Source organism: Vulpes vulpes, chromosome 12, assembly GCF_048418805.1.
Source record: "Vulpes vulpes isolate BD-2025 chromosome 12, VulVul3, whole genome shotgun sequence".
NCBI classification, from domain to species: Eukaryota; Metazoa; Chordata; class Mammalia; order Carnivora; family Canidae; genus Vulpes; species Vulpes vulpes.
The window spans coordinates 119,935,218-119,953,659 of NC_132791.1; the positions used below are offsets into that span (position 1 = coordinate 119,935,218).

Consider the following 18,442-nt stretch of genomic DNA (forward strand, 5'->3'; position numbering starts at 1 on the left):
TCAGCAGAGATATGAATTGCACCACCTTTTTCTGTCCTACAGAACAAATAATCCTTCCTGTTTTATTATATCCTTTTCAAAGTGGTAGAAATCTCTCAACCACTCACCATTTCTCTGCCTGGTGTTCACCAACAATGCGTCCTCTTAAGTGGAGTTATCTTCAGACCCCAAGTTTTCAGAGCAATGTCTACCCAAATAGTGGAGCCACTGGGGTATTTTTACACTATGACCACAGGACTTATGTGTCTTAAAACTAAGAAATTTCTATTCCAAGCATTTCTGGTAACATAGGGGGAGAGATACAGGAATCTCAAAGATTTTCTGGGTGATTTTCTGGGACACACCCAGTTAGCAGAGCCTAGGAAATTCTATCACCATCCAATTGCACTATTCTTTCTTGCCTCTTCAAACTTATGCCCTGGGTTAATCATAAACCAAGTGACAGTGAATACAGATAGATGAAAATAAATGTCTACAGGGACAAGAAAAATAAGTTTCGTACAGCTACAAGAGAGAGTTAAGAACTCAGGTACTTTTCCATCTACTCAGATGAAGAAGTCATTAAAACAGGTGAGTAAGCAAAACTAGAGATTTCGCTATCTTCAATCTTGCCTGTGATGAGTAGGGGAGAGGAAAAAGCAAAGCAAAGGGAATTAGAAAGTCTGTGTTCATGCCAAAGATCTTTTTTTTTCAAGTAAGAGAAAGGAAGAAAAAAGGGGAAAGTTCAAAAGAAAAATGTAGTAAACAAAAATGATTGCAAGAGCCTCTCTTCTTGACAAGGACAGGCTAGTTGTCCTGACATGGCATGAAAATAAAATATTTTTCTAATAACCAATGATCCAAAGTACCCAGTTCTCCATGGGGAATGAGCATATATACAGTCACTCAACCTAATATCTAGTTGGAGAAAGAAAATGTCAAAAATACCTGCTTACAGATGATAATATTTTTTGCCTTGTTTCATGTATGACATTGATTGGGTGAAAAAATGTGTATATATATGTCACAGGAATTTGGAATGTGGGAGAGATTTCTGTAGAGATGGGCCCTAAGCTGGGGACTGACTGCCTATCAAGTTTGGATTGGTACCAGGCAAGCCATCCCAGGTGGGAAGCAGGATGTGTCATAAAGTTAAAAAGCAGGAAGATCTTTTTGATTTATGTCTTTGAATATGCGAGTATCCTTATACTGTATTTTGTGTATATATTTTTAATTTACATAAATAGTTTTATGCTAAATACCCTATTTTTTCCTTCACTTAGCAATGTGTTGAGCAACCCTCTCTGTTGTATGTAAATGTCATAAATTGCTTCTGACTGCTGTAAGGTGTCTTACATTAGACATACTTCTTAACCATTTCATAGTAATACATATTAAAGTCCATCTAATTCCCTGCAATTACACATATATAGGAAACTGAAATAAATAAATAAATAAAATAAAATTTTGAAAGTAATTCTTTTATGAACCTGACTGAAAAGTCATCTGATATACTCAAATTGGGTTGCTTGGATTAGGACATAGGTATACACAACTTCAGGGAGAAAAAAACCTGCTACCATATTATTTTCAAACTTTATTATATTCGTGGTATACTCACTAAGGGTACAACAGACTTATGTATAAAAATGCAATATATATTATGACCCAGTCGGGTTTAAGTGAGCAAGGTAGGGTATTTAGCTCTAGAAAACATTTAAAGATAAAAGAGAGAAATCATATAACCACCTCAATAATCAGAAAAAAAGGCCTATGACAATTCAATTTCCATTAATTCAACTTCCTTTAAACACTTAGCAAACAGCTTTTTAGGATATAGTGTCCTTTTCGCTGAAGTATACATGATATACAATATTATATTAGTTTCACAGGTACAACACAGTGTTTCAATCATGTCATTACAGAGTGCTCCCCACAATAACTGTCACCATATGAAGTTACTACGTTATTGATAGTCCCCATGCTGTACTCTACATCTCTGTGATCTATTTGTTTTATAACTGGAATTTATAAACCCATTCATCTATTTCACACATCCCCCCCCCCATTCTCCTCCCTTCTGGTAACCACAATTTCTCCTCTGTATTTATAATTCTGTTTCTTTTGTTCACTTGCTTTGTTTTTTGAATTTCACATTTAAGTGCAAATACATGGTATTTGTCTTTCTCTGTTTGACTTATTACACTTAGCATAATACCCTCCATGTCTAACCATGTTGTCATGAATGGCAAGATCTCATTCTTTTTTACAGTTTAAATAATAATCCATTCTGTGTGTGTACCATATCTTTATCCATTCATCTATCAATGGATGCTTTGGTTGCTTCCATATTTTGGCTATTGTAGATAATGCTGCAATAAATATAGCAGTGCATATATCCTTTTGAATTCATATTTTCATTTTCCTAAATACCCAGTAGCAGAATTATTAAATCACATGGTATTTTCATTTTTAAGTTTTAAGGAATCTCCATACTGTTTTATAGAGTGGCTGTATCAATTTACATTCCCTCCAACAGTGTATGAGGTTTCCTTTTTCTCCACATCCTCCAAGACTTGTTATTTCTTACCAACACTTGATACCAGTAATTCTGGTTAGGTTAAAACCATTGGTAGTGAATGATAGAGCTTCCATGATGGATACCTGGCTTCCCAGATGACCTCAAGGAACAGAACCTTCCCGCCCAATTACATAAGGGAGAAACAAATCCCTATCCTGTTTGAGTTATCATATTTTGGGAGTTTTTCCCCCTAGCAGTTCAACCTGCCTACACCTACTATTAAGTATTTCTTCACTTTGCAGTCTTTTTTCCATTATTACTATTGCTACCTGGTACAGTTATTGCTGAAATATTACTTAGAAATTGTAATAGGTTTTTCTTTTATGACTTTGAGATATAACTTGTATGCAATAAGAATATGTTCATTCTAAGTGAAGTTTTCTGAGCATTAGCAAATGTATACACTTGTGTATAAGTTAGAGAAAGACAAATATATGATTTCACTCATATGTGAAATATAAATAACAAAACGAACATAGGAGAATGGAAGGAAAAAAAATAAGATCAATCCACAATGAGATACCACCTTACACCTGTCAGAATTGCTAATTGCAAATTGAAAAGATACTTAATAGTACATCTAGGCAGGTTGAACTGCTAGGGGGAAAAACTCCCAAGGTATGATAACTCAAACAGGATAGGGATTTGTTTCTCCCTTATGTAATTGGGCAGGTTCTGCTCCTTGAGGTCATCTGGGAAGCCAGGTATCCATCATGGAAGCTCTATCATTCACTACCAATGGTTTTAACCTAAGGTCAATGGACACCCAAATGGCCCTATACACAGAATTTAGGAAGTCTGTAAACTTGAATAGAAAAAAAAAAAATCTATCTTGTGTTCACTAGATTCTAAATGAAATTTAGTAATATCTTTAATTGCAAATAATGACAACAAATCATAATAGCATTGACAGTACCTGTGGCCCAGTCACCAATTGAAATCACAGATACCACAATTCAGCTATTACAGAATCTGGAAATATCACTCACACTTTTAAATTATTGTAAAATATTAGACTTGGCTGCTCAGTACTATTTGGTGTGCTGGGGCACCTGGGTGGCTCAGATGGTTAAGCATCTGACTTCAGGTCATGATTCTCAGGGTCCTGAGATGGAGCCCCACATCAAGCGCCTAGCTTAGCAGGAAGTCTGCTTCTCCCTCTCCCTCTGCCCCTCCCCCTGCTGGTGCGCTCGCACGCTCTCTCTCTCTCTCTCTCTTTCTCTCTCTCTCAAATAAATAAATAAAATCTTTTTTTTTAAAAAAAAAACTTGCTATACAACTATATAATAAATTAGATTATTTAAAATGTTAATAACTGTACTTCAACAGAATTAATTTTTGTTATAATTCTATGCATTTACGGATTTAAAAATATCTGCAGAAGAGATCAAGGGCTTCATTAGACTGCCATAGGGGTCCATGTTACAAAGAAGTTTTAAGAACACCCCTGTTAGGATATCGTCATCATCCCCATGGTCAAAGACAGGCTGCTGCCCTATTTAGTTTGCATCAAGTGAGAAGAGAAAAGAATGCATGGAGGAGGTATATCATGGCCTTAGGGAAAGGCCAGAGTATGGCCTGCATCCCCTTTGTTTGTATTCCATTTCAGACAACTCAGTCTCATGGCCACACCCAAACACAATGGAAGCTGGGAAACACAAACACTGTGGGAGTTTTTTGTTTTGTTTTGATTTGATTTGATTTGATTTGATTTGATTTGATTCTATTTTTTTAAACACTGTGTTTTTCAGGTGTCAGGGAAGAAAAAGTTTTCCTCAACCCTCTTTGAGTCACTGGTTGGGTCTAAAAATTAAACTGACAGAGTAACAGAACAACATGCAAACTTCATTGAATTTTTACTAGTACATGAGAGTCTTCATAAGAGAATGAACACTCAAGTGAACAGAACAGAAAGCTTTGACGTCTTTTAGACAAACAATAAATTTGTAAAGACATAGGGGTTTGGGCTAGTGCTAGTTGAACTAGGGCTAGGTACTTTGTTGGAAGATTTTATTTATTTATGAGAGAGATAAAGACATAGGCAGAGGGGTCCTGGGGAGCCTGATGTAGGACTCAATCATGGGACCACAGGATCATGCCCTGAGCTGAAGGCAGATGCTCAACCATTGACCCACCCAGGTATCTCAGGTCTAGGTACTTCTTATCTTCCTTAGCTAGATAACTTCCTTAAATTCCTAATTGAGGTAAATAAGGGTTAGTTTAATAGGTTTTGTTTGCAGATTCCTCTGGTGCCATCTCTGGGCTAAAAAGTCTATGGCCAATAAAATGAGGGTTGGGTTGGGGTTTTTTTGGGGGGGAGGGGTTAATTTGTATTTACTGTTTCTTACTTGCCTGCAACTCAAAATAATTTTTATGCCAAAGAGTCAAATTTTGGGGTAGCATATTCAAGTTTCTTTCATAGGCACTGTGATAGGGCATTAGGCATACAAGCCTAAGATAAACATTCCACTACTGAGCTACATCTCTGTTATTAGTAATAAAAGCGACAAGTATGGTCTCTGCACATTGACTCAGTCATGTCTGAAAATAACTGAATATAAACATAAGGGAATTAAATAAGTCAAAGACAATGGCCAGTTTTCTGATTAGTGAATACCACTTACAAAGAGAGAGAGAGAGAGAGGAAGAAGCAGAATAGAAAACATTCCACTGGACAAGTTGACTGAGATTTCTGTGAGCAATAGGGTACTGATAAAGCATCTCTCTGAGGAGTAAGGGGTAGGAGAAAAACCTGTTTGCAGCATTTGCTGATTCCCATGTAAATCTACCCATCATGGCCACTTTCAAGCTACCAAGATGATATCATGGCACAAGAAGTTGGGAAAGGATGAGCCCAATAAGCTTTCACAAGGTAGTATGAGCTAGTGTACCTCTGCTGGTAAGTGCGAGGATTTCCAAGTGGAGACACTCTGCAGAAATTTGCACATGCAGAGCTCAGCTTTGGAGTAGAATCTGAGTGAGACATCAATTTGGGAATCAATGAAATTATGTAGCAATAGGGTTCTTTTTAAATAACATCAAAAATAAAAGGGCACCTGGGTGGCTCAGTCAGCTAAGCATCTGACTCTTGCTTTCAGCTCAGGCCTTGATTTCATCTCAGAGTTCTGGGACTGAGCCCCACATGGAGCTCTGTGCTGGGCATTGAGCCTGCTTAAGATTCCCACCTCCTCTTCCCCTTCCTCTCCTCTCCTGCCCTCCCCTCTCCTCTCCTCTCCTTCCCTCTCTCTCTATAAAACAAAAACAAACCCCAATAACAACAAAAAAGACAATGGGCCCAAAATGGAGTCATTTATGCTAAGTCCAATGTCACAAGACCAAGACCTACAGTTTCGGCTCTCCCAGAAATGGAATCTTAAATGATTCAATTAGTACTCACCTGATCAGCACTATTAGGTAATCTGCCTAATAGACACTTGCCATCCCTGAAAGAAAAGTAACCTTGCAAAAAACCAACCTTCTTTTTTGCCTAGTATAGTAACTTCCTGTTCTTACTCCTTTCTACCTATAAAAGTTTTTCATTTTATAGCTCTTCCTGCCAGGTTCAGATTAATTTTTGCTCAAACTCTCAAATATTTAATATACCTCAGTTTACCTTTAATAGTTTTAGTATCAGAAGAGGGAACTGAATGAGACCCCTGACAGCCCTCAGAAGCAATGAGAAACCAAGCAAAACCTTGAACTCACTGCTTTCTTGCCTTGGAAGGTTGTAGGTAAGTCTTTTTCTCATCCTAGTTCTGCCATTTTTTTGTTCTAAGCTTTCAGACTTTATTTAAGAATTTCTTTCTCCAGACTGGTTCCAGAAACTGGCCAGAGTTGGACTGGCTCTGACTTAGAAAATGAACTGGGTCTGGGTCTGGACTGCATACAACTTAAACTGGACTGGGCCTAGTGTGAGCTTTTAGGTGAATAAAATTTTGTTTTAAGGCTGAACAAACAGGTTAACCTTATCAAAATAATTTCAAATTGCAGTGGCCACAATGGAGAACAATTTAACCTAGATAAATTAGATTTAGATACCCTGCCTAGGGTACCTGAGTGGTTGAGCATCTACCTTCAGCTCAGGTCATGATCCCAGAGTCCTGGGATCAAGTCCCATAACGGGCTCCCCATGGGGAGCCTGCTTCTGCCTCTGCCTATGTCTCTGCCTCTCTGTGTGTCTCTCTCATGAATAAATAAAATTTAAAATCTTTAAAAAAAAATAAGGTACCCTAGGAAAAGAGGAGTCTCAGAGAAGCACTCACCATAAAGGGTAGATGAAAGTTATCTTTTCTCTTTTAAGTTTCTTGTGACCGGAATGACACCTTCCAAGACACCCTACTCCCTCCAGATCTTGCAGATGGGATCCTGGGAGAATTGGCAGAAGCTCGCAAAGGGTAATTCTTATCAAAGTCAACTTTCCTAGATCTCTCCCTATGGTGCCTGATTGAGAGAGAGAAAGGTAAATTTTCACATTATCACTTCTTTTCCAAATTCGGATTTGCTAGTAAAAAAAAAAAAAAAAATGTAAGAATTAGATCTTGAGTTGTGACTTATGATTTGTTTTTTTGGTACCCATTAGTTGTATATATTTTCTCTTTCAGAGAAAGCTATTGCCTTCTTGTTTATCTCATTTTGTGTCCTGAGAACTTGGCTTGACAACCATCAGGTTGAAGGCTCTATTAATATGGCTGGAAAGAAATGTGAGTCACGCCCTACTGCCAGCTAGATATGCCTGGACAGAGGTGTGAGTTGTACTCCAATTGCTGCTAGGGTCCTACCAACTGTTGCATCTCTTAGAGGAATTATCTGTCTTTTGATTATCTTAGGTCTTGGAAGACTAGTATATTTTGCACCCTCTTTGGGGACAGCTCTTGTGTCTATGAAGTTGTTTAATACTGCCAGGAATATTTACTGTTTGTCCTTGCAGAAACCTGGCAAGATATTTGAAAGGATTTCTCTTAAGTACCTTTGTGGTTAAAAGTTGGTCAACTTGGCAGCTGATAGAGCCTGAGAGGAACTTTTTAAAAGACCTTCTCCCCTAAGCTAAGATAAAACTATGTCCCCAGAGGGAAAGAAAAATATTCTGAAACCTTTGTGGGAGGACTTACTAAAACATTCCCAAGACAAACAGCTCCAAATCTAGAACATAGGAATCTTTTGATTTCCATCTTATCATTCAGGTTGCAACCCAATTCTTTGAGGAATTAAAAATAACTGTCCTAAAAATTGAGGACAACTTGTACAACTTGTCTTACAAGTTGAGTCTTTACAGAAGAGAAAAAGCCTACCTATCCTTTTCACCAGTCTGCAAATCTCCCCCATTTATCTCAAAAGGCTTGTAGATATTGTAAAAATTCTGGGCTTAGGAAACAAAAATCCTTCTTGGAGGAGCTTTCATTCTTTTTTATGTGCCTTTGAGATATAAATATTCTACCCTGTTTTCTCTCAGAAATAAGGGCCAACTCTTTGAAATGAAGACTTCAGAGAAGTAATTTTTATCAGAAGGAAAAAAGAAAAGGAAAGGAAAAGCTATTTGGAAACTAAGCAAATAAAAATCTTAAAGATCTTCAACACATATAGTGAAAAGTTTAAGCCATCTGGGCAATTAACCTGAACTTATTCCATCTGCCAGAACCGTAATTTGGATCCAACTTTTTTTAAATAAACTAGTGAGTTTTACATTATCACACCTGTCTCCTGGCTAAAACTTTAAAACATAAGCTATGATTTATGTTTGTATCTTTCTGTACATTTGTATGTCTGTTACATACACATAGGTATCACATAGGTATGTATTTATGTTATATGGATGTGACTTTTGTAACCTCTGGATAATATTTCAAAATTCTTTGTGAAGCACTCTATTTGATTGGCTTAAATATACTCTCAAGAATATAGAAACTACCCAAATGTTTTTCAAGTTCATGTGATCTAGGATAATCTTCAATAAATAAAGGCTAGTTTGTCAGTTTATTTAAAACAGTCATGTCTTTAGCATTATTAGCATTAAATACAATGCAGACATACAAATTCTATCTAGGTTTACTAAAACTTAAATTAACTCATGTTATCTCTGTTACAGAATATATCAGCAGGAAAAATAACATGATGATTAGCTGTTTAATGTCTCATGAAACTTATTAATGTAAACATAATTGCTAAGAACAAGTAAATAGATGCAAGTAAAATAAAGTTTACAAATGAACTTTTCAACAATAATTGTTTTATAGTATGTCTACTTAAAAATAGTTTCCAAATCTTTTTAGTAACTTGAAGCCTTAAAGTTATACAGAGATAAGTTAAATGACAGATATTCATTAAATATCTAGATTATTTCCAAATATAACAAAATATTGAAACATCACAGAACATAGATTTATCCACTTTGACTTCCTTCTACAGAAGAACTAAAGATATTTGGGTCTGTTAACAAACATGTTAAAAAAATTACTATAAGGAAGAATATATTTCTAGAAATTATAAAATGCATAAATTTGCCAGTCCATTGAATGCTAGTGTAATAGTCCACAACTGCTTATTTCTTAGTTTTCACTAGAAATTAAGAATTCTAAGGGTTAAGAATGCTAACCAATATATGTAACTAAAACTACTTAGAAATAAAAAGGGTGAAAGGAAGCAACTGCTCATGAAAAACAGGTAAGGCAAGTAAAATTATTGATTTTTCCAGAATTAGAAAAAGGAAACAAAATAAGAAAAAATATAAACAGATCTAAAAAAATTGTATGAGTGTTGTGAAAAAATAATTTTGCAAAAGGAGTGTTATGTGTGGTCAAGTTGGCTAAGATTAGAATGGACTGAAAGGTTTCTTTATGAGTTTTTTTTTTAACATTTATTTTAGAGAGAGAGAGAGAGAGAGAGAGAGAGAGCATGTGTGTGAGCAGTGGGAGAGGGAAAGGGAAAGAGTCTCAAACAGACTCCCCACTGAGCACAGAGCCCAACACAGGGCTTGATGCCACAACCCTGAGATCGTGACCTGGGTTGAAATCAAGAATCAGACACTTAACCAACTGAATGAGTCACCCAGGTGCCCCTTTAATGAGTTTTAATATCAAAACTACACAGCATAATTAGAATTTGTTTTATTCTCTGTTAATAGTGCAAAGTTTTCTTGGATTGTTGGATTACTCTAGATATGATTTTGTGGAAACCCAGTCCTTACAATATTAAAAGAGCTAAGTTTTGTTCACAACTAGGTAACCTTCTGTAACTGCCTTTAAAATCTTTGTCACTTGAATTAAATAGATAATTATATATTTTTATATTGTATTATTTTATTGGTCTGAGTATTATTTTATATTGGTCTGTGATCCTATTAGTCAAATGTTCAAACCTTTTGACATTTTGGCAGCCTCCCAAAATTAAATTCTAAATGCAGGGGTTTTTTGTTTTTTTTTTTGCCTTACAGTAACTTTGAGATTTCCCACAGGGTCCCTGGAAAGTCTCAAAGGACTTGTACTTCACCCTCTAAAAGAGAGATATTAAATTAATTAGATTTATTTGGTATGTGAAGTTACATGGAGGCATTGTCAAACAAGTGGTGATAAACCCTTTAGATTATATTTTTATGGATGTATATTATTAATTAATATAATAGTTCTAAAAACTGTATGAAATTCCTAAAAATCTGATATGTCCTGGCATAATGTTATCAGTCATAATTCTAGTTATTATCTTAAAATGCTGTATGTCACAGAAATAACCAAATGTCCTTGTTAATTCCATCACAATGAACTCTTACCAGGTCTTTCGCCATAGACATTTTAAAGCCTTGTCATTTACAAGGAGTTACTGCTTTACCCTAAGGCTTTTGCAAAAGTGAGATTCACAGTTCAAAAGATGAATTGGCAGGATGCTCCATGTTTCACTAAACTAGTCTGTTAGTCCTGAGAATAGGTCAGTTCAGTTAAGGGGTTTTGTCTCATCAAGATGTGGTGATGCAAGGGGGCTCCCAAAGTTAGACCTATATGGTACCAGCAATTAGTATTTCAAAAGAGGCATTCCTATGAAAACAAAAGAAAAACAATGCTTATTTATTGGAGCAGACTATAAATCTTCCTTAGTCCTGAGGGAAGCCAATTGGTATGATTTCTAGATGTTGGACTGGAAGCAACATCAGATGGGAGTAAGAACAGGCAATGGCAATTGGATACATTTTCCTGGTTTGCAGTATGAATGTCTTGTTGATCTTTCTGAGTGACTCACATAGCAAAAGGCACAAAAGTTATCCATTCATGAGCTGTTGTGGTGATTTCCCTCAAGTTTATATAAAGTTGTCCAGCTTTAGTTGGCAGGGGGAAAAAGCAACCTCTGTTCCTAGTGACTTCAAATCAGAAGGGTAGGGAAAAAAATTGAAAATGTTAGTTTGAAAAAATGTAGCCAGATGTATGAGGAAGCTAAAAGAATTTAGTCTCCAGTCCAGTTTATGGGTAAATAACAAAATGTTAAAAACAATAAATAGGTCTAGAATCTAATGGCCACACATGTGCAATATAGTTTCCCATTGAAACAATATTTTTCTTTCTATAGTCAACTCTATCACAGATAATCTGAAACCAAATTATTTGCAAAATCAGTCTACTCTCCTTAAACTTGGCCTGATTATTTAGGTAACTGCAGCAAAAATAGTGATTAATCATATAAGCTCTTTTAAAGTTTGCTTTTATAAGGAATTTCAAGTTAGATTTAAAAGCCTTTTGAGGTTAGAAATCCAAGTTAAGGACTTGCCATTAGACTTTGCTAAATACCTATAGATTTGGGATGATTCTTCTCTTCTCAAGGTCCCCAAAATATCCTGAGGTGCCTGATCCTACCAGGAAGTGACCTTCCTTACTCACCTGGTAAGGATTTAAGGAATCAAGTGAGCAAGGATACAGGCCAATTTTCCAAAGGGGATTTATTGGCTCCATAAAGTCAACCTTAGTTCCTTAAACTGTCTGGTCATATACTATTCTATGCACATTGTTCTCAAAGAGAACAGTCCAATCAAAGTCTTGGTAATATAACCAATGTTACCAGGTGTGCCCTGCTATAGGAAGAACATATTTTCATTGAACTTATGCAAATAACTATATCACCATGAAAATAAGACTACTCTTTAAGAGTTTTTGAATTCTGGAGGAGATAGGTAGAAAGAGAAAATAATTGTTTCATTTTGTTCACAAAGGTATAATTTCCCAAATTACTGTAAATCATAGATAGCTTAAGAGAAAAGATGAAAAGGCATCTTTAAATCTGGAAAAATAAGACATTATTTATTTTAAAATAAATTATTTTATTTTCAAACCAGCAAATGTTTGAAAGAAAAAGTAATACAAAACTACAATTATCAAAAAAAAAAAAAACAAACAAACAAAAACCAAAACTACAATTATCTTCATGAATATATTCAGTTCCACATAATTAATTCATGATGATCTTGACCTTTTGTTAGCAGTTGTGTAAAGCCATCAGTTTCACAATTAGAGTTCTGTAAATTCTTACTCAGTTCAATGGTATGATTGGAAAGTTATCAAAGCTCTGTACTTGTTAGAGTCCTTTCCATGAATCTCCTTGAAAAGTATCAGAGTAAAACAATAATTATATAAAAAAAAACAATAATTATCTTTAATGACAAAAGAAAAAATGGACATGGTTTAAAAAAAAAAGAAATCCCATAAGACTGTCAGCAGATTTTTCAGAAGAAACTGTGCAGGCCAGAAGACAATGGCATGATATAGCAAACTGCTGAAGAGAAAAACCCATAATAAAGAATCTTCTGCCCAATAAGATTATCATATAGAATTGAAGGAGAGAGAGTTTCTTAGACAAGTAAAAGAGAAATTCATCACTACTAAACCAAATTTAAAAGAAATGTTAAGGGGTTTTTCAAGGGGGAAAATGGCATAATTAGAAGTGAGAAAATTATTTTTAAAAATTTCATGAGTAGGGCAGCCTGGGTGGCTCAGTGGTTTAGCGCCTACCTTCAGTACAGGGCCTGATCCTGGAGACCCAGGATCAAGTCCCACATCGGGCTCCCTGCATGGAGCCTGCTTCTCCTTCTGCCTGTGTCTCTGCCTCTCTCTCTTTCTCTGTGTCTCTCATGAATAAATAAATAAAATCTTTAAAAAAAATTTTCATGAGTAAAAGCAAACATACAGAAAAGGTAGAGATCAATCACTTGTAAAGTTAGTATGAAGGTTAAGAGACAAAAGTAAAATTAATTATATCTAAAAATTAGTGTACTCAAAAATATAAATATTACAAAATATACATAAAACATGGAAGGGAAGTAAAAATGTAGTTCTTTTACTATGTGTTCAAATTTAAGTGACCATAAACTTAATATAGAATGGTATATATGAAAAATATTTTATATAAGCCTCATGGTAACCACAAACCAAATCCTATAATAGATATAGAAAAATAATAGAAAGGAATCCAAGCATAACACTAAATAATGTTATCTATTACAAAGAAACGGAGCAAAAGAAAAAGAAACCAAGAAAAATTGCAAAAGCAACCAGAAAACAAGATGGCACTAAGTACATACCTATGAATAATGACTTTAAATGGTCTGAATGTTCCCATCAAAAGGGATAGGGTGGCCAAATGGATAAAAGAGAAAAATAAAAAAAGATTCATTTATACACTGTCTACAAGAGACTCACTTCAGACTTAAAGAATACATGGACCAAAAATGAAGGCATGGGAAAAAGATATTTCATGCAAATGGAAACAAAATTTTAAAAAGTCTAGGGTAGTAATACTTATAATAGACTATATAGACTTTAAAAGAAAGACTGTAGCAAGAAAAAGGACATTGCATAATGATAACAAGTGATCAATCTAACAAGGGGGTTTAACAATTGTAAATGCCTATGCACTCAACACAGGAGCACCTAAACACATAAATAAAATATTAACAAACATAAAGAGAGAAATTGACATTAATACAATAATAGAAAAAAAAATACAATAATAGTAGGAAACTTTAACACCCACCTGACATCAATGAATAGATTATCCACATAGAAAACTAATAAGAAAACACTAGCTTTGAACAACACATTAGACCATATAAACTTAACAAATATACACACATAAAACATTTCATTCAGAAACAGCAGAATACACATTCTTTTCAAGTACACATGAAACATTCTCCAGGATACATCACATGGGCCACAAACAAACCTCAGTAAATTTAAGAAGACTCAAGTGATGTCAAATATCTTTTCTGAGCACAATGGACAGAGAGAGAGAGAGAGAGAGAGAGAGCTTTTCCAAAGACATACAGATGGCCAACAGACATGAAAAGATGCTCAATCTCACTAATTATCAGGGAAATACAAATCAAAAACACAATGAGATACCATCTCACACCCGTCAGAGTGCTTAGTATCAAAAAGATAAGAAATAAGTGTTGACAAGGATGTGGAGAAAAAAGAACCTTCATGTACCTTTGGTGAGAATGTAAATTTGTCCATCTACTATACAAAACAGTACGGAAGTTCTTCAAAAATTAAAAATAGGAATCACATATCCAATAATTCCACTGCTGGGTATTTACCTAAAGAAAATGAAAACATGGGAGACAGGCAAAAAGACGGAAGAGTTGGGGGGTCGTTGTTTCATATGGTCCCCTGAATTTAGCTAGATAACTATCAAACCATCCTGAACACATATGAATTCAACCTGAGATATAAAGAAAGAATGGGGGATCCCTGAGTGGCGCAGCGGTTTGGCGCCTGCCTTTAGCCCAGGGCGCGATCCTGGAGACCCAGGATCGAATCCCACATCGGGCTCCCGGTGCATGGAGCCTGCTTCTCCCTCTGCCTGTGTCTCTGCCTCTCTCTCTCTCTGTGACTATCATAAATAAATAAAAATTAAAAAAAAATTAAAAAAAAAATAAAGAAAGAATGGTTGGAACTCTACCATTCTACAAATAGAAAACTGACTGCTTTTTTCAAGAGGCACAGAAAGCCTTCATGGAACAAAAACCTCAAACAGCAAAGAGTTTACACTGAGTCCGGCTTCCTGGCAAGGGGCAATGCAACTCCACCCAGCACAGACATCTGAGAATCAGCACAGAACACGCCCACCACCCCCACCCCTACCCCCACCACCCCCACCTCCACCCCCGGCCAGAAGACCAGCTGGAAGAACAGGTGAACAGTAAGTTTACTGACCAAACAGCACTGGAAAACTCCAAAACTGGGGGAAAAGAGTATCTAGATATCAAGTTTTTCTCTTATTCATTTATCTTTCAGGTTAAAATTGTCCAATATTTTTATCTTCTTTCCCTGTCTCAACTAGTTTCTTATTTTACCAACTCTTCATTTTTAAATCTTTTTTAACTTTCATATTTTACAGTTATAGAGATATTCATTTTTGGCTTCCTTTCTCTGTATTCAATTATATATATATATATATATATATATATATATATATATATATATATATATATAATGCTTTTTAAAATAATTTTGGAATCCAGTATCTTCTAACAAACCAACCAAAATACACTCAGTACCAAGTGGATCACCCTATTTTGTCCACTCTTTGACATTATCTTCTCACTTACCCTTTCTTTTCCCCTCTTTTTACGTTTCTCTTTTTATATTTGTTTGTCTTTGTATTTTTTCTTTTATTTTCTGATTCCTGGCCTCTTCAGAATTGTCTAGCATGTATTTTGCTTGGGTCATGGTTGATTTTTTTGACTCTGCTCACTGGTACAGCCATTCTGCATTAGACAAAATGATTAGAAAGAAGAATTCAGGGTTGGGAGCATGGAGTGAAGGGGGTCGATTCAACAGGGTTCTGGGCCAGGCTATGGAGCAGGTAAATGAGCTGAAAGAGAAGGGCTAAAAGGCCACCCTGAATGTGGGCAACAGCGATGACGTGCTGCAGTGCTACTCTGAGGCCGTTAGATCCCCAGAACCACATGCTCTACAGCAATCGCTCCACAGCCTAGCCAAGAAAGGGGACTACCAGAAGGCTTACGAGGATGGCTGCTAAACTGTGGACTTAAAGCCCGGCTGGGGCAAGGGCTATTCGAGGAAGGCTGTGGCCCTTGAGTTCTTAAACCGATTTGAAGAAGCCAAGCGAACCTACAAAGAGGGTTTAAAACATGAAGCAAATAATCCTCAGCTCAAAGAGGGCTTACAGAATATGGAGGTCAGGTTGGCAGAACAGAAATTCATGAACCCTTTCAACATGCCCAATCTGTACCAGAAATTGGAGAGTGATCCCTGGACAAGGATGCTGCTCACTGATCCTACCTATCGGGAGCTGATAGAGCAACTAGGAAACAAGCCATCTGACTTGGGCACGAAACTGCTAGATCCCCAGATCATGACTACTCTCAGCATCTTACTGGGGTGGGAGGAGGAAATTGCAAAACCTCCCCCACCTCCACCTCCCAAAAAGGACACCAAGCCAGACCCAATGGAAGATCTTCCAGAGAATAAGAAGCAGGCTCTGAAAGAGAAAGAGCTGGGGAACGAAGCCTACAAGAAGAAAGATTTTGACACAGCCTTGAAGCACTATGACAGAGCCAAGGACCTGGACCCCACCAACATGACTTACATGACCAATCAAGCAGCCCTGTACTTCGAGAAGGGTGACTACAGTAAATGCCGGGAGCTTTGTGAGAAGGCCATTGAAGTGGGTTGGGAAAACTGAGAAGACTATAGACAGATTGCCAAAGCTTATGCTCGAATTGGCAACTCCTACTTCAAGGAAGAAAAGTACAAGAATTTCTATACAAGTCTTTGGCAGAGCACCGGACCCTGATGTGCTCAAGAAATGCCAACAGGCGGAGAAAATTCTGAGGGAGCAAGAGCAGCTGGCTTACATAAACCTGGATCTGGCTTTGGAGGGGAAGAACAAAGGCAATGAATGTTTTCAGAAAGGGGACTATCCCCAGGCCATGAAGCATTATACAGAAGCCATCAAATAGAACCCAAAAGATGCTAAATTGTACAGGAATCAAGCTGCCTGCTACACCAAACTCCTGGAGTTTCAGCTGGCGCTCAAGGACTGTTGAGGAATGTATCCAGCTAGAGCCAGCCTTCATCAAGGGGTACACTGGAAAGCAGCTGCCCTGGAGGTGATGAAGGACTACAAGAAAGCCACGGATATCTACCAGAAGGCATTAGATCTGGACTCCAACTGTAAGGAGGTGGCAGACGGTTACCAGCGCTGTATGATGGTCCAGTACAACCTCCACAATAGCCCCGAATATGTGAAGTGACAGGCCATGGCTGACCCTGAGGTACAGCGGATAATGAGTGACCCAGCCATGCAGCTCATCTTGGAGCAGATGCAGAAGGACTCCCAGGCGCTCGGCAAACACTAAAAGAATCCTGTAATAGCACAGAAGATCCAGAAGCTGATGGATGTGGGTCTCATTGCAATTTGGTGATGACTTGCTCATTGTCCCCTTCCCTTCACCCTCATGTAGAAAGAGGAGCTGGGGCTGCGGCAAGCAGTGCAGAGCAGAGGGGAGAGCAGGGGAAAGTGAACAGGTTCTCTCTATATATTTATATAGACTATGTGGAAGACACAGAGACTCCTACTCATGTCACTCCCACTGCCGCTGCCTCTGGGCCCTCCCAGCACACGCATGGTCTCTTCTGCTGCCCCTGGGGTTCCCTGTTCCCTTCCCCAACCTCAGTCACTGTCTCAGCTGCTCTCCTATAGTTGGTTATTTTTTATTTGGGGCAGTGGCATGTATGAGGAGGCGGGGGCTGTTCTTCCCAACCTCAGGTCCCAACTGTCCTCCTCACATAGTTAACTCCACATGCCCTTCTCCAATAAAACAAGCCAGTTGGGTGTGGTTATACAAAGAAAAAAAGAAGAAGAAATCACCAAAAAAAAAAAAAGAGCCAGAGGTATAACACTCTCCGCCACAGATCTAATGGATATGAATTTAAGCAAAATGTTGGAGTTTAGGATTACAATTATAAAGTTACTAGCTGGGCTTGAAAAAAGCATAAAAGATTCTAGAGAATCTCTTAGTGCAGAAATGATATCTAATCAGGGCAAAATTAAAAATCCTTTGAGATGCAGTCTAAACTGGATGCTCTAATAGCTAGGGTAAATGAGGCAGAAAAGTGAATAAATGACATAAAAGACAAGTTGATAGAAAGGAAGGAAGCTAAGGAAAAGAGAAAAACAACTAAGAGCCAATGAGGAGAGTTTCTGAGAAATAAGTGATAGTTTGGTAGGAAAAATAACATCCATATTATTGGAATTCTTGAGGGCATGGAGAGAGAGGTCCACAAAGTATATTTGAGCAAATAATAGCTGAGAACTTTCCTAATCTGGGGAAGGAAACAGGCATTCATATCCAAGAGATAGAGAGGATCCTTCCCAAAATCAACAAAAGCAGATCAACACACTGACATATAATAATGAAGCTTGCAAATTTTACAGATAAAGAGAAAATCCTGAAAGCAGCTCAAGACAAGAGATTCCAAACATACAGTGGGAGAAATATTAATTAACAGCAGACCTATCCACATAGACCAGGCAGGCCAGAAAGGGCTGGCATGGTACATTCAAGGTACTAAATGAGAAAAACTTGCAGCCGAGAATACTTTATCCAGCAAGGCTGTCTTTCAGAATGGAAGGAGAGATAAAGAGCTCCCAGGATAGACAGAAACTAAAAGAATATGTGACCACCAAGCTACCTCTGCAAGAAATATTAAGGAGGGATCCTGTAAGCAAATATGGAGCCCAAATAAACAGAGACAATCTGCAGAAAAAGGAAATATACAGGTAATACAATGGCACTGAATTCATATCTTTCAGTAGTTATTCTGAATGTGAATGGGCTAAATGCTCCAGTCAAAAGACACAAGATATCAGACAGGATTA

At 37.1% G+C, this 18,442-nt stretch overlaps 1 pseudogene; it reads left to right on the plus strand.

Moving 5' to 3' along the window:
- Positions 1 to 15,391: 15,391 nt before the first annotated feature.
- LOC112920231 (stress-induced-phosphoprotein 1 pseudogene) lies at positions 15,392 to 16,985 on the plus strand (annotated as a pseudogene).
- The last annotated feature ends 1,457 nt before the right edge of the window (positions 16,986 to 18,442 follow it).